The sequence below is a fragment of the Corythoichthys intestinalis genome, chromosome 2 (assembly GCF_030265065.1).
Source record: "Corythoichthys intestinalis isolate RoL2023-P3 chromosome 2, ASM3026506v1, whole genome shotgun sequence".
Lineage (NCBI taxonomy): Eukaryota > Metazoa > Chordata > Actinopteri > Syngnathiformes > Syngnathidae > Corythoichthys > Corythoichthys intestinalis.
The window spans coordinates 60,833,597-60,856,198 of record NC_080396.1 but is presented as its reverse complement, the minus strand read 5'-3'; the positions used below and the strand labels follow the sequence as shown (position 1 = coordinate 60,856,198).

The window sequence follows — 22,602 nt, the reverse complement described above, 5'->3', positions numbered from 1 at the left end:
TTCTCCAAAATTAGAAGACAATCAAATAAACAGCAAAAAATGCTGTCAGGAACAGCGAACGTGTCATTGAACATTAAATATTGAAGCTAGTGAGGGCGCTAGTCAGGAAGCTCGTAGGGGCAGTAGAGACATAAAATAGTTCAGGTGTACAGTACATGTCAAGGAATAGCTAGTGCTGAAGAGATCTTTTATTGAGTACCAACTCTGCATCTTGGGCATTAAAATGAAATGATAATACAAAATCCCACTCATCTCATTGGTCGAGGTACTGTCTTTTGCCCTGATGAAAAAGGAAGACAACATTAAGAGTGTGGGATATACAGTAAGAGGTTTGAGTGAAGCTTCAGTCACAAGCATGTTCAAAATGATGATAATTTGTTGTTGTTTTTCTCTGTGTACTTTATTTCCACTAACTGGATTATATTTTTGTGTTCTGTCAATTTCATTTGTATTTCCACAATATATTTGGAGTGAAGTGATCATTAGCAAAAATGGAATTGCTGGGAGGGCTTTGAACGCACCTAAATTATTTTTTAAAAAAAACAAAAAAACTCAGAGTTGAATTTTACTCAAACATGAATTAATTAGGTATATATTTGAGTGATATCAGCACATGCAGAAACAGTAATTATCAGCAATGTATTTTTGACACAAAAGATACTAGAATAAAATCAATATTTGTCCTTCACAATTTAAAAAATGTAATAATTAAAATAAAAAATATAAATAGATAAAGTCACGAGCTTTGTGAGTGTGTGTTTTTGGCTGTTTTTTTTTTTTCCTCTTTTTTTTTTTTTTAACTCTTTTTTTAAAACATGCAAACAAACATAATTATTAGATATCGGGACAGCCGGCTCTGTCATTTTTTTTCAGGGAGTTGGCAAACCTACTTACAACAGCTTAATTAAAAGTTAATGGCAAACTAATTAATTTGTTTTAAAAGCTAGCATTGGCAAACGACTGATAGATTTTAATTACGATGCCTAAAATGAAATAAAAATTTATTCATAATTGTGTTTGACTATAGTGCTGCAACAGTTAACCGATTAATTTGAGTAATTTAATAAGCAAAAAAGCTTCGAATTCAGTTTTGCTGTTTTGATGATTCGTTAAATTAGAGTGGCATTATAATGGTTTGCTTTGAAAGTGTTGTATTTAGTTTTATTGGTTTGGGAGGATACATTGCCCCCTGGTGGAAACAGTGAATATGACATAACTTGTCTAGGCTGAATCCAGTTGCTCCCTGTTCAGGCCAACATAAGGCTTTAAGGCAGGGGTCCCCAACCTTTTTTGCACCACGGACCGGTGTGATTTGGGTCTTTTTTTCACGGACCGGTGTCCTGTCAAATTTTGCACCCTTATAAAATTTTGCTCCCAAAGCTTTTGTGGCGGTGAAAAAAGCCCTCTTTTATACTCAGTTGGACTCTCAATGTTATCCAGTGGTGCTAAAAAACTATTTACATCATAAACATACATGTGCAACACGGAAATGGCGTAAATTAATGCTTAACGACACGGCAAAGTCGTTAAGTCAGAGGGCTACGTGCAGTTGTTGTGTGCACCTAATATGGCAAACGTAAGTTAATATTTCTTTCTTTAAAGAAAGTTTGTAGTGTGTACTTTGGAATCGCTGCATTCGCGGTCCTTTTTAACGTTACGCGCATGCCAACTTTGTCAGAACACCGGCAATGCACGGCAGAAAAATACAGCAAATATAAAATTGCATTTGTTTTTAGCCCCGTCGTGTTAAGTGCAGGGAAAAAGTACAACTCACCCACTGAATCAGTGGGAGGCCTGAGTTTCGTTGAGACAAGAGGGTCCCGAGATGGGAGAGTGAGAGAAGCTAGCATCACAAATACACGATGTTGGAAATTGTAGCACAGTTTTCAGCGCGCTCCTAGCGATGTCAGGATATTCTGAAATGACTTTAATCCAGAACTTCGGTAGAGTTGTTGTCTCAAATGTACGTTTAAGGTCGCCGTGATTTACGATCTCTACAAGCTGATATTCCTGTTGCACAGACCTGCTCGAATCACTCGATTTATTCACATAAGGGTCACGAATTCACTCCTTCGCAGTTCGTGGGTCTTTAGTGATTGGGAAGTAGCATAAATTTTGTTTTCTTCGAGGTTGTAGGCACATCTTCTGGCTCGTCAGGTTCCCTTTTCCCCGTAAAAAGTCTGTCCAAAGACGTCTGTTATTCAGTCATTCTAGTGTGGGGGCTAATTATTTCCGGGAACAAATGTGATTGGTGACGACCTACATCATACGTTATTATCAAGTCCAGGCGCACATAGATATACAAAACGAGATTTAGTGCTAACAGCCCAATCAATGCATTTCTATGACGACCTCCTATCCTGTAGTTGTATATCTAGAGTAAACAGGGATATTGGTGTGTTAAGCGGCACAGGCCAAAGTCAATTGGCCAGAATGCAGTTGTTAATAAATTATTAATTATTTCTGCGCGGCCCGGTACCAAATGCGCCACGGACTGGTACCGGTCCGCGGCCCGGTCGTTGGGGACCCCTGCTTTCAGGTTTTGTCTGAGCTAATATGAATGTTCATGCATTTCCATAGATTAATCAATTACTTGAAGTGATAGCTGGAGCCCTTTTTCACTATCTTCAGCTCTGTGTTACAAAAACTATTAAACCTATTAAATCCGCTAATGAAATGGCATGGATGTTTATATTTTATTATATTTGAATCTACAGTATTTGCACTACTTTACTGTCTGAATGGATGTACCTTTTTTGTGTAAAAAGAGTACAGCGGTGCTTTAAATTGACTTGAAATTGCTATAAATGTATACTGCCCCAGGTTGAAAAGCAGGAACATTTCCCTTTTTTAGACAGTAAGGCAGTCCACTCTAAATCTGACAAGAGAAATGAACATGCCAGCCTTTGCTGATTTAAGTGTGATATGTGCATTAAGAATACTTCAATGCAATGCTACATAACCTGTCTCTCTAACTCCAACCAAAATATGCCTAGTGGCAACAGTAAGAGGAAAAAAACATTGAGAAAATAATTTGCTACACATTATGCCCAATTAAACTTAAGAATAACCACCCTGAAAATAGTTTGCTTAATGTGTGAGATGCTCATCATTGCATTGCTCTTACAGCTCAATTGGGCAATTTTCTGAGCTGTCAATGATTAATACAACATTTAAAACTGAGATGAACCAGGGCTGTCACACTATGTGTAATTCTTAAGCAAAAGACAACATTAATTGACTTACATTCATTCATTTTGAAGATAGATAAAAGGTCGGTTTCAAATTATAGCACTGGCTACTCATTTAATTATTTTTTTTAGCAGTGTCTGCCACAACCACTATTGTATTTGGTGTATTTCAAAAGGATTTTTCTTAGAGCTCAGAGAATACTACTTCAAAAAAACCCAGTCTTTTGCTCTGAGTATTTTGAGCTATGTGATGGACCTGTTAATAAAACCTTCCGACACATTCCTCTCTAGAACACCTTAATAGTCTTGAGATTTGATTGTACCCTGGACAGAGTCACGACACCATTTGCCAGATAAGTGTGAATAGGAGAACAATGAGAACGTACTGCTGTATGCAAAAGTTTGGGCACCTGGGGTATGACCAATATATTTCATGCCATTGTAACTGATTCTCCTCAGTGTTGCACAGTAGGGACAGTGTACATGTCTTTGTCCATTGTGAGCTTAAAGAAATTGCTAACACTTTAGCACGTGAACACATACAGAATACACACACACGGACACTACCGCACACACACCGTCACACCAATAGATAGGCAACATGTAGCATTTCCACTGAAAAAAATTGTGTGAAAAGGCCTGGATCAGGATTTTTTTTTTTTCACCTTAACGTTTTTACTGTACATCGTGGATAAGGTTTGATACATGAACCACATGTACACAAAAGTTTCATTTTATTGTGATGTTAAATTAATTTTTCAAATGTCAGCACAGTCAGGTATTGATATGCATGTGGTTCACAGATGAGACGCCATAGGTTTGACGAACAGCTCAGGGCCTTCTGTGTAGTGTCTGTAAGTATCTCAGGATTGCATGGGCTTTCTACAGGTACTCTGGATTCCTCCCACATTACAACCACAGTACATTCATGTTAAGTTCATTAAAGGCAATATTGCAATAGTTGTGAATGTGAGTTTGAATGTCTGTTTATACAGTATGTGCACTGCAATTAATCATCAACTGCTCCAGTGTGCAACATGCCTCCCACCCAAACTCAGTACAGCTCCGGCAACCCTGACAAGTACAATCGCCAAAGAACATGAGCGTGATTGTCATCACCTTCAGGCAAAATACAGGCAGTTTAATTAAAAATGAATTATTAATTATGTTTTTGTAAGAATCAAACAGTTGCCTTCTTAGTAGAGATAGACCGATATATCGTCCGGCCGATATATCGGGCCGATATTTGGAAATTTAACATATATCGGTATAGGCCTTTTTTTCAATCCAACCGGCCAATATGAAAAAGTCCGTTTAAAACTGGGCATAGGGACTAGGGATCGTGCCCTTTTTCAGAGGATCGGAATCAGGTGAAAAGGATCCGGGTTTTTTTCCCCCCATATTTTTATCGTTTTTCAAGAAAAAAAAAAAAGACAAAAACTGAAAATTCAAAACATCATGGCCATAAGAAGGCCATATTTCACAACCCAATTGACTAAAAAACAAAAATAATGAATAATCTTATACACATTCACACACACATTAACACAGCTTGCGAAGAAAAAATGAAAACGTCTTATATGAGATGTCATTACATTCCCAGATTTCTTTAGAATCTTGATACAATATACATATATGTGTCCCAAAATTTCACAAATTCTTTCGGGTTTCCTTTCGCAATGTAAGTCAGTCTTTCCATTCCTATGCCTTACGACAGTTCCTTAATCCATTGTCTTAACGAACGGGGTTCCATGTTCTTCCAGTTCAAGGCGATCACTCTTCGTGCATGCAGTAATCCAAAATCTATATATTTTTTTTAAATTTCTTTGGTTATAACAGCATCTGTGGGATAAAAACCCAAAACACAAAGTTTGGCCGAGGTAGGTACATTCACTTTAAAGACACATGTTAAACATTTTGTAATCAGCTTTTACTTAAAAAAAAACTTACTAGTATATTTATGTTTTTTTCTGCTTAATGCTCGTACAGACTCACTCTCCCTCCAGCTGCTTTTCTTGGTCAGCAAACACACCAGTAATGGCGGTCAACCACTAGAAGGCAGCGTAAACAACTCTCTACTCGGATTAGTCAAGAGGCACAGGCCAGATTGTGGTCGTTAACAAATCATTTAATATTTATCTGCGGCCCGGTAGCAAATGCGCCACAAACCAATACTGGTCCCTGGCCAGGTGGTTGAGGATCGCTGTAGTAAAAGTTTAGGGTAAAAAAAAAAAAATCCCAAAGGAGAGGCACTTTAAGTATACATTATGTGAAGTCATTATATTTTCCTTCAGTAGTAATGTGACATGGGCCATTGACTACCTTTGCATGATGTCATCATGGCAGAAACACTGTCATCAACAGGGGTCAGTGTTGACTTAAGTGATGTTACGTTGCTTTCCATATGAACAAACAACACGTCTCTAGAAAACACATGTGAGAGGCAGTCGAACAAATCTAAATTCAAATCACAATCGCATGCAGCCATGCACAAATCACACGCACACATGCACATGCAAAACACACATTCACACAATCATCTGTTCCTGGCAGCTGCCCCTTGGCATTTATCATTACACCCCCCTCATCCTTGCTCTGCCCCTTTTCTTTTTGTTGCTCGCTTTTTGTTAAGTTGCCACAAACAACGCAAGCACACTCTACCATGGCACCAACTAATTGATTACTGATGCCACTTATGCACAAATGACTTATATTGGAGCCCAAGTGAGAAGTTGTAAGAGACCAGGATGGAGGAGGCAGGTATGAAACTGATATCATAACGTTATTATCATCTGTCAATGTTGGTTTTTATACAAATAGAAGCTCAAACTCATAAACTGTTCCTTCCTGAGCATTGCTTCATTTTGTGATGGAATTTAGACCATGACCAAGCAGATCAGACAAAGAATTGGAACGGAACCAAAGGCCTAAAAAGGCAATCCTTTCACTTCCTTTTACACTGTCCTTTTTTCCCATCTGTTGGACTGAGTCAGTGGACCAAATATGTTGTTGTTGGTGTGGATTTGTCAAAAGATGACAGAGTTCAGAGAGATGTCATTCTGCCCTTCGATGGTGCATTTCTGAAGGACAGGCAATTCAGGGGTGATAGTAGGTCAGCGTACAGTATAAGGTCTTGAATAAATGTGGCATTCTCCAAAACTGGAAAGTTTTTGACTTTCAAATGGTCTATGTACCACATCATCAAATTGTTCCGTACATGTACAGTATCTGTATTTAACCATAACATCAGACAACAATTCAAAACATAATCTCCTGGAAAGTAACAATGCTCTCCATACTTTTTACAGATGACTATTCTATGTCTATACTAGAAGAATATTGATTCTGAACGATATATTTGACACAATATTATCCAAGGCATCAGAAAGCAATAAAACATTCCTTGTGAAAATGTTATTATCAGCATATATATCCTGACAGTCTTACCACTGCACTCATAAGCTTTGTGGTAATGTATGCCTCAGCAACTTATTCTAACAATGGTGGTGTCAGAAAACTAATCATATTACTATTTGAAAGATCTGTTGGCTCTTCAAGTTCTTCCTCTAATACCAGCGACTTCTGGCTGAATTAATGTGATCAATTCCACCGTCAAAACAGACCAAATTTTACAGCGGACTCTGGTCAAACGGCAAGAATTTAGACAAAAAATTACATGGGGAGTCTGTGAGCCAGCGCGGGAATGCAGCACTCCGTTGTGACAGCTGGACAGGGGATACTGGTGAAATACACATAGTGAGGGTGGGGATACAAATGCATGAAAACAAACCCCACTGACTATTTGTATACTGGCTAAAACAGAAAGTAAAGACAGAAACTAATCTGACGCTAGAGCGAGACGGTCAGTGATCGCACAAAAGCGCCATTATCTTCCATGTGCGTGCACTGAGAAAGACAGTTGGGGTAGAGTGGGGTTGCAACTGGATGGGGGGGTCAAAATACATAGCCAGGGATGTGTTCGCAGTATTCATTCATTAAGATATAGGTCAAGGATTCTGCCTCCATGCGCAGCCACTTGTCAAAATCTCTCAAGCTACACGGCAGTGAGTCTGACTGCCTAAAGGGGGCGGAGGGAGTGGTAGTGGGGGTCATAGTATAGGGTGGGGGGACTGCGCTGGGGTTTGACATGGCATTCAAAGGAGCAGCAACTCACTCAACAGCAAAGTGACATGTTTAAGATCATAATTAACTTACGATAATGAACTTAGCATTAAAGGCTCATTGGTTGGCCTGCAACAAGGGGTTGCGCCTAAGTGATGCGATTCGATGCTAATAGACACTACGGACGAGCATGAGAAAAGAAATAAGTTCTCAAAATTCAAAATCGCTCTTTTTAACATCTCTTTGTTCATTTAAATGTGTGATTACAGTGCATGCTTAACATGCAACAAAACAAGTCTAAGTCTAGTCCAGTTTAGGTGGAATATGGCAAGATCAACACGTGAAAGCAGTCTATAAAGTCTTTCCAGCAGATGAAAATAAATCCTCTCAGTACATCACAGTTGTTGTCGGACTAACATCACATGCACCGATCTTTTAATTATCTGTGCCAAATGCCATTTTCTTTCCATTTATTTTTCAATCTATTTGGGATAGCCCCTTGAGATTCGGTATCTCGTTTATGTAGGAGTTTGTGTTTTGATTCCTAGCACAATGTATAACCACAAAACATGTTGGATCAGACTTGATTTTGCCCTCTGGTGGTTGTTGAAAGGGAATATTAAACCGTCTTTATAATAAAACATTGTTGATCAAATTCCACATAACCAACAGGAATTTATGAACTGACCCACTGATCATTTTCTTACATTGCCTGTCTTCATTAGGTCAAGCTAGAGTTCATGCCAGCTGGCTTTGCGTGAGATGCAATTGATCAACCTGGACTGGCCGCCTGCAAAACGCAGGGCTCACAAACAGAAAAAAAACATAATTCACACTCACATTGATGTCAATCGGCAGATTTATGCCTTCACTCACCCAAACACACATGTATTTGTGATGTGGGAGGAAGCCGGAGTATCACATAGAAAATCCACACGAACAAAGGACTAATATGTAAACTCAATACCAGAGTATCTGAGCTAAAATATACGGACATAGGACTTATTGCCTGTATATACATGCTAACGTGCCTAAAAGGAGTCCTATAAAGTAAATATTTAATTCAGTTAATAAACGTATGAAAGACCTCTTAAAATAAAAAAATAAAAAAAACGGATGTCCGTTTTAACCAATAAATATTGAAGAGGAAAAAAATTAGCATAGGTCAAGATGAACTGAGTAAACAATGCACAGGTTTTCAGTGCGTCTCCAGTTTAGTTTGCATTTAAAAGGATAAGATACAGTAGGATTCCGAAGCAAATTAACATCCATCACTCACAAATGAGAATCAGTCAAAATAAAACCGGGCTTTAACAACAAAGTCTGAGTCTTATTTAGAGAAGTTAGCGGCAGTATGCCGATAACGGCATATCTTATACTGTATATAACCTCCAGCATCGCCAGCAGAGCTGTGTAAAACAATAACAGATTGTGTCTATGTGTGATTTTCTTAATAAGATTGATGATAATTAGCTTGAACCAAATGAGCTTGTGATAATCAGACCAATGCTGCGAGCTGGTTTGTTCTCTTAAATGCATCAATTTGCACTCTGACGGCTGCTGGGTCCAATACACATACACACAACCGCTGCAACTACACCATGAGAAAATAATGATGATGATCTGCCAACTTTATAACAGAGCGTAAAAAATATAATAAATATGTGCTTTCACAAAGACGGACTTAGATTTGATTGCAAGGGCAGAAGGATTAATATGCTCACCATCCACCCAAGCAGATGTACATTATTTTCATGCAAATGCACTGCAATTTTCAAGGGAAGGCAAGGTTTATTTTCTTTGGGGGCATTGCAGCGGGAAGATTTGTGGACACTTTGGTTGAATAGAACAGATGAAGCTATTGGTCCATGTCGATGGGTCTGGTCACAAATCAACAAGCACAATAGTAAAATGTTGGCATGTGCTCATTAGAAACATATTGTTGCTCTTAAAAGAGTAACATCGACGTACGTCACCAAAGGAGAAACTTGCACTTTGTCCGAACCAACCAGTCAGGTTATTGTAATGATAAGAAAGTTAAACAAAATGTGAGTAAATGATATTATACAAATAAGTTATCATCCAGGAAAAACATGTCTAAAGTTTTATTTGAAAAAAATAAAAAATAAAAAAAAAAGTTATCTAAATTAGGCTACAAAAACATTTGGAGACCACTTTTAAAAGGGGGAAAAAGCTGCCTAACACTGTAATTAAAAACCACCAGTACATTAAGAAAACAAAATTGTAAATTATTAAGTAAAAGCCATAATAGATTACCTAAATGAGCAATTACAGCTGTTTTCAACAAGTGCAGGCTCACCTTTGGCAAGTTTGAACTTCACACTTTAATCGACACTGTTGCTCGCATTCCCTTGAGTAAATATGAGCATTTTGGTGTTTTCTGGCCAATTTAAGCGTTGAACAGCAGCATAGTAATTAAGTTTTATTTTCTTTGTTTATCAAGTCTTATAGTTAAACTGTAAAATGAGAGTCCACGCTTATCGTGTGCCAACTAGAGAACAATTTCCTTGCAAGTATTCTATCAAAAAGTGAAAGTCCATATGTCAATAAAGAACAAAAGGTTGAGGTAATTTGTCAGTGTCCAAACTGCACGCATGCCCAAATTGGTTAAATTTCGCATGTAAAATGTGTTCTTTTAGAAAATGAACATTGGAATTCATCTTTATTTTGTCACATTTATGACAAAGCCAAGCGGAAGCGTCGACACAGTGCGCAGTGTGCATGCACAAGTCCGGGCTGCATCAGTCTTAAACAAAATTTGAGACACGAATTAAAGCTGCAGCAGGCTTGAGGTGTTGGGAGATCATTTTGAGCGCGCAGCCAAGTAGAGGTGCACATGCAAGTCGCTGTGATAATATGAGATCTGCATGCAATGGGGTCGTGCGCGTGTACAGCCCGCGTGAGCCGAAATACGAGTCTAATTACTGTATTTCATTTCTTTTGAACACCACATGGAGCGGAAGCTCACCTCCTCATCCCGAGTGTCCCAATGTTCCCACTCCGTCCCGGAATCCTCCTCCAGCCCAGAATGCGGGAGTAGATGCCGTCGGGAGGACTCGCATCCACCGACAGCAACGACCCTAAGTGTCGCCTCGTCCGATGCTTGCCTCCTCTTCCTCCCGTGCGCTTCTTTCCGCCCACCTGTTTTCACCGTCATTCAAGGCACAGTCCGTAGCCTCCGGTCGCAACCACACGCCAAAAATGCGCAAACTTCAAAAGATCATTGACAAGGTCGCGCCGATAAGAACGAGAGAATTCCTTCAGTAGTGCACCGCGGGGAAAGTCCTCCCAAGTAACGTGACGTGACAAGAAGCTGCGAAACGGGGGTGCTGTGCGGGCATCGTCGGAGCAGCGGCGCGCCACACTGAGCTGGACTGACTCGGACGCGCGGCTCCATCATCGTCATCAACGTCACCATCATCATCATCATCACCGTGAGGTGGTGCGTGCGCACACTCACTCACTGGCGGCGTGCACAGTGCACACAGCCAATAAATAGACCGCCCCCTCTCTATACCCATGCACGTTTTTTACCCAGGGGCGCAAATGGGATTTTAGAACTGAGGGTACGAGGCTTCTAAATATATCTCCACAAACCTCAATTCCCAATCAAGTTGGAAAGTTGTACAAAAGGTAATATGAAAGAATGTGCATATCCTTTTCAATTTATACTCAAGGACAATACCCAGATAGCAGGCAGACGTTGAAAAGATGTTGAATCAACATTCCGCTGTCAATCTTATATCATTGAATCAACTTTGACAGCCGACGTTGATTTGTCATCACTTTTGCACCCTCATTGAATGTTGTTCCAACATTGTAACCCTTACGAAATCTAAACGTCATTTTGTTATAATATTGGAACAAAGCTGAATCAATGTTGTTTTCCTTCTTTTTCCACCATGACGCTATTAATGTTTTCAAATATGCCTATATTTGAAAGTCCTGACAGAAGAAACAGCTAAGCTAACTAATATCATATTATATGTAAATAAAATGTATATATATATATATATATATATATATATATATATATATATATATATATATATATATATATAATAATTTAATAATAAATAATAAAAATATAAACTTGGCTGAATTTCAAATTATTTTTATTTTATTTTTATTTAATCACAACAACAGAGAACTTTATTAATGCAAAGTAAACTAATATCAAACTTAATCCTCCTCCTCAGTCTGGCGAGCTTCAGTGTGACCCTGTCATGCCTTAAGTTGTGTTAGGTTCTTGCATAAAGGGTACCATGGATAGAAAGACATGTAGTTCTTAAAAGATAAATGTTAGTACGAGCTATAATAATTTAAAGATTAAAACCCCTCTTAATGTCTTCGTTTTAACTAAAATTTGTAAAATTTTAAATAAAAAATGAACTTGTAGCTCTCCATTGTTGTCACAGGGGCTCCCTGCCATTCTTCCACAGTGTCACTCTTTAACTATATATAAGGTAGTGATTTAAATACACTACAAGGTGTCAATGGCGAGTTTTAAATTAATTAGAGATCAAGCCAATGAGTGCGTTTTGTCACTCGACTGACCTGTTTACTGAGGGTCTATTGTACTTTACGTTCATTTGAGTGTTGTCTTCACAACGTACAAGACTCCTGATAATGGCTCCCAGCATCATAGTTTGTATATTGTGACTAAATATTGCCATCCAGTGTACTTGTTGAGCTAGACGAGTTGCTAAAATGTTTCAACAGAGTTTAACCAACGCCTGAGAAAGTTTTATGTGAATTTTGCATATCTATTTTGATTGTGAATGCCAGTTCTCTTTGCATTGTTGTTTAACTGCCTCATTAATGTAGATTGAAGCGCTTTTCTTTTTGTGAACATCTTTTTTTTTAGAGCGAGAGAGAGAGAGAGAGAGAGAGAGAGAGAGAGAGAGAGAAATATGAATATATTTTTTGTTGTATTTTCACTATATGGTACTTATTTTTGTTGTGAAGGAGTTGCCGAAGCTTTTCCCAATAAATGGCGCGGTCCAATGAACGCCTGTGTCCACTTGTATTTCTTTGCTTCTTAGATCTCAATGGGCAAAATAAGGCGTCATTATAATCTGTTGGGCATTAATACATTTATTCGTTTTCATGTCACTTATTCACCGGGAAGCAACCGGCAGGAGGATCAACAATCTAAACATCTGCTTTTACCTTACAAAAATAAGGTAAGACGTCATTAGACACCATTAGACGTATAGGTAGAGGCAAACGTTTTCATGTGTTGTGATGCATGGCCCCAGGCTATCAGCAAAAATAATCAAACTACTGTGTTTCAGTGTATACCCTATTTATATGTAAAGCACACGGCAGCCCTGGATGCTAACTATCTCCATAGTAATATTCGAATAAGTTGGATCACAAAATAGTTTACCGTGACGATCTGCGAACTGTTTTTGACATCACTCTCCTGCTCTTGTCACAAGAGCAGGGGAGTGCTGTCACTTGCGAACTTGACACATGAACGCTACTCGACTCATTCGCATCTTTTCCTTTTGCTGTCCTTCACATGTTCCACTTGTGTTCAAATTGGAAAGGCAGAACCGAGGACATGTTAATGTAGTTAAAGAGTGACACAGTGGAAGTCCGACAGCGTGGCCATGTGACGGATTTCGAAAGTTACGTTTAGAGTTGCGTTTTTGAATCTCAACTATGATTGGTCCGCCTCGTGTTTGAATTTATTAGCCCGCGATTGGTCGAGCTCCGATTGAGAGAAAGAGGAGGTCCTCCTCTTATTACGCGGCGTCATCCTAGGGAGCGTCAGGATGACGGGAGTCATAATAGTCGGGTCGGATCCATCGGGCAGCGCCGATCATACTTATGGAACTCTGAAAACAAAAAAGCGATATGGCATCCAACCAACGAAGTGGCTGGACATTACGTCCCTGCGCGAATCCCCACGTTGTATGCAGTATGATGCTAGATGAGCAGTCGGGAGACGGCGTTTGCGTTATTTGTAAACCAGGAGATCGTCGCGAAAATAGTCGCATTGACCAACATCCAAGGGCTCCAATCGCTCAAGAACTGTTCTCCCCTCACGCCTCAAGAGCTGCGGGCGTATATCGGGCTGCTTATCCTAGCTGGAATGTACCGCTCCAGGCATGAAGCGACGAGCAGCTTGTGGTGCGTCAAGACCGGGCGTTCGACGTTCCCCTACGCAATGGCTCATCGGGGGTTCATGTAGATCAAACGAATGCTCCGGTTCGATGATAAGCTGCTTAGACCACAGCGGTACTATGCAAGCAAACTGTCGCCGATTTAAGATTTGTGGATCAGCTGGATTTTCCGGCTGCATGAAATGTATAACGTGGGACGTAACGCGTCCGTGGACGAACACCTAATTGCCTTTAGAGGACGCTGCTGCTTCAAACAATATATGCTGTCAAAGCCCGCAAAGTATGGCATGAAGATTTGGGCCCTTTGTGACGCTCGAACCTCCTACGCATCAAAGCTGGAGGTCTACACCGGCAATCCTCCAGGGGACACGCGTCAACACAACGTGGGATTGCTTGTGGTGCTGGGACTCACTGACTGATTGCTTTATATAAATTCTGTTATAAATTCTTCATTGCTGTTGTGACTTTCCTTTTCAAGGTTATAGTGTATGGATAGCTCTGACTCCAGTGAACATTTTGAGTGGTTGAAAGTAAAAAAAATATTCATAAATGACTTCGTTATCACACCTCAAAACATTTACAATTATTGTAAAAATTGCGTGTTTACACAAAAATGGCCATCGCAAAAAATAGGCATGCATAAAAAAAATATATATATTATTATAACTCATTGACCTTTTCAAGGCTCTAATTGTGTGATATGAAATGTTCCAATTCATGTTTTATATATATATATATATATGTATGTATGTATGCAGCATAGTTTGTTTTGGTTATAGCACAGTACTGCTTTTATTGTCCATAGAGGGCAAAACATACAAATAAAAAAATAAAAACTATATATGTATGGATAGCTCTGAGGCCACAGAATCATTTTGTGTGGTTGAATGTAAAAAAATATTCAGAAATCACTTAGTTACCGCACCTCAAAACATTTACAATTGTAAACAACTGTATGTTTAGGGGTATTATACACAAAAACGGCCATTGCCAAAAATGGGCATGGATAAAAAAAAATCTGTTGTTATAACTCTTTAACCTTTTCAAGGCTCTAATTGTGTGATATGAAATTTTCCAATTCATGTTTTATATATATATATGTATGCAGCATAGTTTGTTTTGGTTACAGCACAGTACTGCTTTTATTGTCCATAGAGGGCAAAAAATACAAATAAAAAAATAAAAACTATATATGTATGGATAGCTCTGATGCCACTGAATCATTTTGAGGGGTTGAATGTAAAAAAATATTCAGAAATGACTTAGTTATCGCACCTCAAAATATTTACAAATATTGTAAACAATTGTATGTTTAGGGGTATTATACACAAAAACGGCCATTGCCAAAAATAGGCATGGATAAAAAAAATTCTGATATTATAACTCTTTGACCTTTTCAAGGCTCTAATAGTGTGATATGAAATTTTCCAATTCAGTTTTGTTTTATACATATATATCCAACATAGTTAGTTTTGGTCGTAGCACAGTACTCCTTTAATTGTCAATAGAGGGCAAAAAATACAAATAAAAAATAAAAACTATATATGTATGGATAGCTCTGAAGTCACTGAATCATTTTGAGGGGTTGAATGTAATAAAAATATTCAGAAATGACTTAGTTATCGCACCTCAAAACATTTACAATTATTGTAAACAATTGTATGTTGTATTATACACAAAAACGGCCATTGCCAAATATGGGCATGGGTAAAAAAAAATCTGTTGTTATAACTCACTGACCTTTTCAAGGCTCTAATTGTGTGATATGAAATTTTCCAATTCAATTTTGTTTTGTACATATATATCCAACATAGTTAGTTTTGGTCGTAGCGCAGTGCTGCATTTATTGTCAATAGAGGGCAAAAAAGTACAAATTAAAAATAAAAACTATATGTGAATAGATAGCTCTGATGCCACTGAACATTTTGAGTGGTTGAAAGTAAAAAAATATTCAGAAATGACTTAGTTATCACACTTAAAATACGTCTACATTTTTTGTAAAAATTGTATGATGCGTTATATATTTTTTATGATCACACAAGGGTTAAATACAACCCAGATAGCAGGAACAACATTAATCGAGGTTGCAAAAGTGATGACAAATCAATGTCGGGTGTCAACGTTGATTCAACGATATAAAATTGACAGCAGAATGTTGATTCAACATCATTTCAACGTCTGTCTGCTATCTGAGAAATAATAATGACAAGTGAGGTTCATTCTACCGTAAGACATTGTTGCTGTTCAAGCATCTGAAGAAGAGCAACCTTTATATATGGGTATCCTTAAATGAGGCGATGTGGAGTTTATTCGAGGTGATTCGATGTCTTCCCAGTCAACAACCACAGACAACTATTTTTTGACCGTAACTCCCGCTCATCCATAATTTGACGACTTTTCAATCATATTTCCCGGTCAGTCGTAAATCAACTATTTGTCAACAGTAGTTCAACTATACAACAATGTTAACCCAACTATCGCCTGACATACCATAGATCAAGATTCTTTCAATGTCACTGTCAGGTGTCATCGGTATTTGCAATATTGTTTCAACATTGTTTATTGTATAAAATTTCGATGTCAACCATACTGAGGATTTTGATGAAAAATCAACGTTTATTCAATGTCTGTCTGCTATCTGGGTATAGTTCATGTTTAAACTAATACACGTTAAAAAGTTAAGCTTCACTCATTTTGAAATTGATTTGATGTGTTGCTCAGTTCGGAACGGAGGCGTACCGAACGAGTTTCTGACGTAATCTAGTGTTGTCAAATTTAGCGCGTTAACGGGCGGTAATTAATTTTTGGAATTAATCACGTTTAAATATTTGACGCATTTAACGCAAGCGGAAAATGACCCGCTCATGCATCCCATAATCCCACTGTTACGTCCCACGGACAGCTCGCTAAGGCGTAACATAAAATGAGCCACACACACAAGTTGCAAGTGGACACAAATTTTTTCACACAAGTCAATCTCGCAATGAACAAAATATACAAAATGCGGAAGAAGCTGGCTTCAGCGTAAGCCCAGGCCAAAATGACAAACAAAATGAAACTACACTTAAACCCCACCCGCTAAGTAAACCCTGATCGTAAAAAGGAAATAACAAAAAGATGGCAGTTTACGCCTACTGCTGCGGTGCTCTTATTTACAGTGCTGAACAAAAACAATCCAATAACGAATGAACACAAAAGACCTCACCGAAAAAGCGGAAGTGTAACAAAGTAGCGATCAAATGAACAGTTGAATGAATGGCGAGCAAACAGCTGGCGAGGAGAGGAGGTATGCGGCACGTATGCTGTCAAATGCGAACTCTCAGAGTGTTGACAGCGGCTAATTTTTGAAGTTGGCACCCTTCCTTGGGTGGCCCATCAGCGGCGGCGACGTCGTCTTCCCGTCCGGCGTCAATCAGAGTACGTCACGTTGGGAGGGGAGGCAGCCAGCTGGCGGACGTGGCGATCAGCTGACTGACAGTCTCAAAAACGATAACAGTTAAACGGCCAGGGCAGTTGCACCACTCAGAAGTGCAGTGAGCAGCGTGGGTAACGGTTAAATGTAAACATGGAAGAAAAGCAGGTTGGCCCTCTGGGTGGCGAATACAAATTAAAAAAGAATATACAGTAGATGGATCAACTCTCAGAAAATGTAAATAAGTTGGTTTGCCTCAGCGACTGGCTTGAAGATGAGTAGAGGGCCACATTTATGTGTATACTACACACACTTTGCACACATTATAAATAATACTTTTTTTGTTACTGTTCTAAGGCTCTGTTGTGTGTTTGTTTTTGCAGAGAAAAAATGTCTTCAACAGAAAGACTGTTAATGTTAATGCCATCTTGTGAATTTATTGTTATAATCAACAAATACAGTACTTATGTACAGTATGTTGAATGTATATATCCGTCTTGTATCTTATCTTTCCATTCCAAAAATAATTTACAGAAAAGTATGGCATATTTTAGAGATGGTTTGAATTGCGATTAATTTTTAAGCTGTGATTGACTCGATTAAAATTTTTAATCGTTCGACAGTGTTATGATCGTTAGCGGACAACCCTAAAGCAGGCACGTGAGATGGCGTGGTTAGAAGAGTCAAAAAGTTTATTCAATCCAAAGCAGTGGAGTTCTTTGGTGTAGTGAGCCTGGGCGAAGATGACAAGAGACATGAGGCGCTGGCGAGATCCTAGGGCAAAGCAAAAAAGGTCTATGATCAGATAAGGTCAGTCAGAAATATTCAAAACACGAGAACGCACTAACAGTGTACTGAAAGAGACAATCCAGCGACGTGGTGGAGCTCTGGCTGGCTTATGTGGGCTGGTGATGGTGATTGTTGACAGCTGCCGTCGCTCCACCCGTCAGGTGCTGGGCCTGTAATTGGGTAACACACCTGCCCAACCCTAGGCCTGACAAACAGCACTAAATGTAACCCCTACTTTTCGAGGCTGTAGTCATAAAGGTAATATGAGACATTTGAAACTGCTTAGTGTTGTAACTGTTAAATTTTGCACATCAGATATTTGTTTAAAGAAAAAGTCTGAGTCAATGTTATTTATTTTTATTTGGTTTTTCAAAGTATCTACATTTCAGAATATTGTATTTCCTATTTTTGAGCAGAATTCTAGCTTTGTATAAGCTAATGTTCCTATTGTTGAAAGCACAAAACTGTGTAATAAACAACTAGCACATTTATATTTTGCATTTTGATTTCTTACTGTACCGAAAATGAACCGACCCGTGACCTCAAAACCGAGGTAGGTACCGAACCGAGATTTTTTTGTACCGTTACACCCCTAATATATATATGTATATATATATATATATATATATATATATATATATATATATATATATATATATATATATATATATATATATATATATATATATATATATACATATATATATATATATATATATATATATATATATATATATTCGGGCTCTCAAACGATTAAAATTTTTAATCGAGTCAATTACAGCTTAAGAATTAATTAATCGTAGTTAATCGCAATTCAAACCATCTCTAAAGTATGCCATATATTTCTGTAAATTATTGTTGGAATGGAAAGATAAGACGGATATATACATACAACATACTCTACATAAGTACTGTATTTGTTTATTATAACAATAAATCCACATTTTGCATAATTCACATTTTTTCTGTGATCCACGGAAAGAAAGACTTGTAGTTCTTAAAAGATAAATGTTATAGTTACAAGTTATAGTAATTTTATATTAAAACCCCTCTTCATGTTTTCGTTTTAATAAAATTTGTAAAATGTTCAATCAAAAGTAGAGTTAATATAATAATAATAAGAAGAATAAAAATAACAATAACAAGAATAGAGTGACCAAAGTCTGAGTAAGTTGCCAGTTCATGCCAGTTCACTTTGCATTGTTGTTTAACTGTGTGAGAATAGGGCCTCATTACTACAGACTGAAGTGCTTTACTTTTTGTGAACATTATTTTTTTTTTTTGAGAGATAGGAATCTTATTTTTGTTGTGCTTTCACTAAATGATACTTATGTTTGTTGTGAATGAGGTGCCGAAGCTTATGCCAATAAACGGCGCGGTCCAAAGAACGCCTGTGTCCACTCGCCTTTATAACATATATATCTCTGTACATATCTTACCCAAAATACAACAAGAGACACATAATTGACACTAAAAGAAAGAAAACTTACAGAAATATCATGGAGCACAAATAGCACAATGTAACAGCATAAACGTTTCACAACTACTAATTCTCCCACTAGTAGAAGGAATAACATTATTATGGAACAGCGCTGCCCCCAAGCGGCTGGTGGCATTTTCTTTACTCTTAATGTCCATAAACGGCGTCATTGCAATCTGTTTGAGGCAATGCGTGAGCGGGTCATTCAGTGCATGCGTGAATTGTGTCAAATATTTTAATGTGATTAATTTAAAAAACTTAATTAACGCCCGTTAGCGCGATAATTTTAACAGCCCAAATATATATATATATATATGTATACATGCATACATTTTTTTTTCTTTTAACAACACTTAAGTGTTAAGCAGGGGCATCCATGAAATGGATACTGCCTAGATGGCAGGATATGTTGCTCTAAAATCTGTATATACCTTTTTTGTATTAACGGTAGCTTCACATATGTGCCAGATACCCATGTCATAGCCACTAACATAACACCATATCATTATATAATATCACAAAGATTTTAGGATGAACAGAAAGCTCAACAATGGCTAAGAAGCAGACCATCATCTTACCAAAATTTAGATTTGTTGATTTGACATTTTGCGTTTGTGGCAGGACTTGAATAATGACCCTAGGGTTGCAAACCAAAGTCCCAAAAGATGAGCTGCCAATATATTTATTATTAAATACCTAATATGTGGTGGATTGTGGCGTCTGACTCACAGTTTCGAGGTCAAGGATTCACTTTTTTCCGTGAGGATTTGGTATCCCCATGCTTACATGCATTTTCTCCAGGCAGTCTGCTTCCCGTCACTTCCAAAAAGATGCATGTTAGTTTACTCAAGCAAAAATTATCATTTGGTGCCAATGAGAACATTTCTGTATTTTGCAGGGCTGATGTAAACATTCGCTCTGTTTTGCTGAAATTATTATTATTTTGTGGTTTATACTCGTGCAATTGAGCAATTGCTCAGCTAACCTCTTCTTTTCTTTCTTTCCGAGAATACACTTGAATCACAATTGGTAGCTCTATTTTCAATTGAGCCCCATACAGATTATAATTCAGCACTTCATCCTCAAACTACCAAAACAAACATGTTAACTGGTGTGCAGATCTGTGTATGTGGCATATACAGCAGAAACGTCATACAGATACGGATAAGGTTTCTTCTAAACTGTGAATTAGATTCAGTTGAACGTGGATTCAGTTGACTGACGAGTTATCAAAGTGAATGAATGAATGAATGTTTGCTCATGATGGCTTGAGGAAGAGTCACACAAATAAGTGTTAAAAGAGTGCTTGTATGCAACAAAGAAACATACAACTAGTAGCATACATGATATAAACTGAGGGTTGGAAGTGAAATAATTACAGTACACTAAAATATTGATTATACCGCACAACGTCAATACATTTCATTTTGCAATTCCATAAGCCAACTGCTAAGGCATGTGTGTATTTATTACAAAAGAGAACTAAGTTGAAGCACCTTCTAAAATTTAAAGCAGCCACAGGGAAATCCAAGTAATTTGAGGAATGTCAAATAGGCGCACTCACTCCACCACACTTTGTAAGTCAATGACACATAGCACTATAATAACCCAGTTTCTGTAAGAACACTGCCATCTATAGGTATAGATGTGAACAACATCTGCATAAAAAAAAAAAAAAATGTTCTAGGTTGTTAGTCAACCGCTGGTTTGCGTGGATCTATAGATAATAATTTTTCATAAAGAGAAATAATTTAATAGACAGAAAATTTACCCCCCACACACATACCAAAAAAAAAAAAAAAGACTACATCTAGGGCTAGAATGTCTACATCCAAGTGCCACACATTAGGCAGGAATAAGTAACCAAAGAGATGGCGAGGAGAGGAGGTACAGAAGTGTGGAACACATCACCAAAATATAAACGGAAATACTTGTTCAGTCTTGTCTCTTGAAAATCAATGTCATTTGTCAAGTGTCATGTATTGAGGTTGGTGTTGTTAGCTAAGGTTTCTGTTCCGAGGAAGAGAAAATAAATGGCCTACCAAAGGAAATACTGAAAATCTGATCTGACAAAAACTATAATAATGTATAGGAAGCAAAAAAATGAATATACAAGTAGAAAAAAGATTAAACAAGATCAAGGAAATTAATTTGAGCTATAATATGTGAAAAAAATAAGACATCAAATATTAAGTTTATTACAAAGCTAAACCATTTTTGGACCATAAGTCACCCCACATGCTGTGCTGTGCTGTACTGTAGCTATACAAGTTCAGTCACTTCTCAAACAAGTCTACAAAAAAATGGCAATATGAGTCGGCCATCTGGATCACACAGCCCCACTTATTGTGCAGTCAAATTTATTCAAATTGGCAGGCATTGTTGAAGTCCAAACAGCATAAATCATGCACACAATTACACAATCATGAAAAAATATTTTACCACAAAATAATCTAAAAATATGCAGAGATATAAAGACAGGCCATAATTTAAGATGGAAATGTAACTCTAAAACTAACATCAAGTGTATAAACTAGAAAATACATTCAAATTCATGGGGTGAGACATTGTCCAAAACCACTTGGAACCCAAAATAATTATCCTACTTTTTTTTTTTTTTTTTTCCAAAACTCTGTACCAGGTCTTCACAGGTGATTGTCTTTATGTGCAGTATATATATACTGTATTTTTCAGATTATAAATTGCATCGGAGTATCAGTCGAACCAGCAGATGATGCACAATGAAGAGGAAGAAAACATATTATACATACACACATACTCCCTGGAGTGTAAGTTGCATTTTGGGCGGAAATTTTATTATATCGGAGACCAAGAATAAACACTATGTGGTAAATTATAGTAATAGTCGTACCTCTATATACAACTTTAATTCGTTCCAGGACCTGGTTTGTAAATCGAAATGATCAAATTTCGAGCGGGATTTTCCAATAAGAACACATTGTAATTCGGTTCATTCGCTCCACAGCCCAAAAACCTACGCTAAATCCTTAGTAAACACTGCTGGTACAATTACAAATAGCATTTACACATAACAAAACAAATCAATTATGAATACTAATCGGAATAATATAGTAATACATACATACATACATACATTTTCCATGCCGCTTATCATCACGAGGGTAGCAGACGTACTGGAGCCTATCGCAGCTAACTACGAGCAGTAGGCAGAGTACACCCTGAGTTGGTTGCCAGCCAATCGCAGGGCGCAATGAGACAAACAACCATTCACGCACACACACTCATACCTATGAAAAATTTAGAGTGTTCCGTCAGCCTACCACGCATGTTATTGGGATATGGGAGAAAACCAGAGTCCCCGGAGGAAACCCATGCAGGCACAGGGAGAATATGCAGACCCTTGATCTCAGAACTGTGAGGTGGGTGTGCTAACCACTCGGCCACCGTGCAGCCAATACAATAATAATAGCA

General features: G+C 37.9%; 1 protein-coding gene across 1 annotated transcript in view; it reads right to left on the bottom strand.

Annotated features, from left to right (window-relative positions):
- Window positions 1–10,772, bottom strand: part of plxna2 (plexin A2) — a 321,401-nt gene extending 310,629 nt beyond the window's left edge. Inside the window, exon 1 of the mRNA XM_057828893.1 lies at window positions 10,303–10,772. The gene's annotated coding sequence lies outside the window, so the exon portion shown is untranslated. The remainder of the gene's footprint in view (window positions 1–10,302) is intronic.
- Between the last annotated feature and the right edge of the window lie 11,830 nt (window positions 10,773–22,602).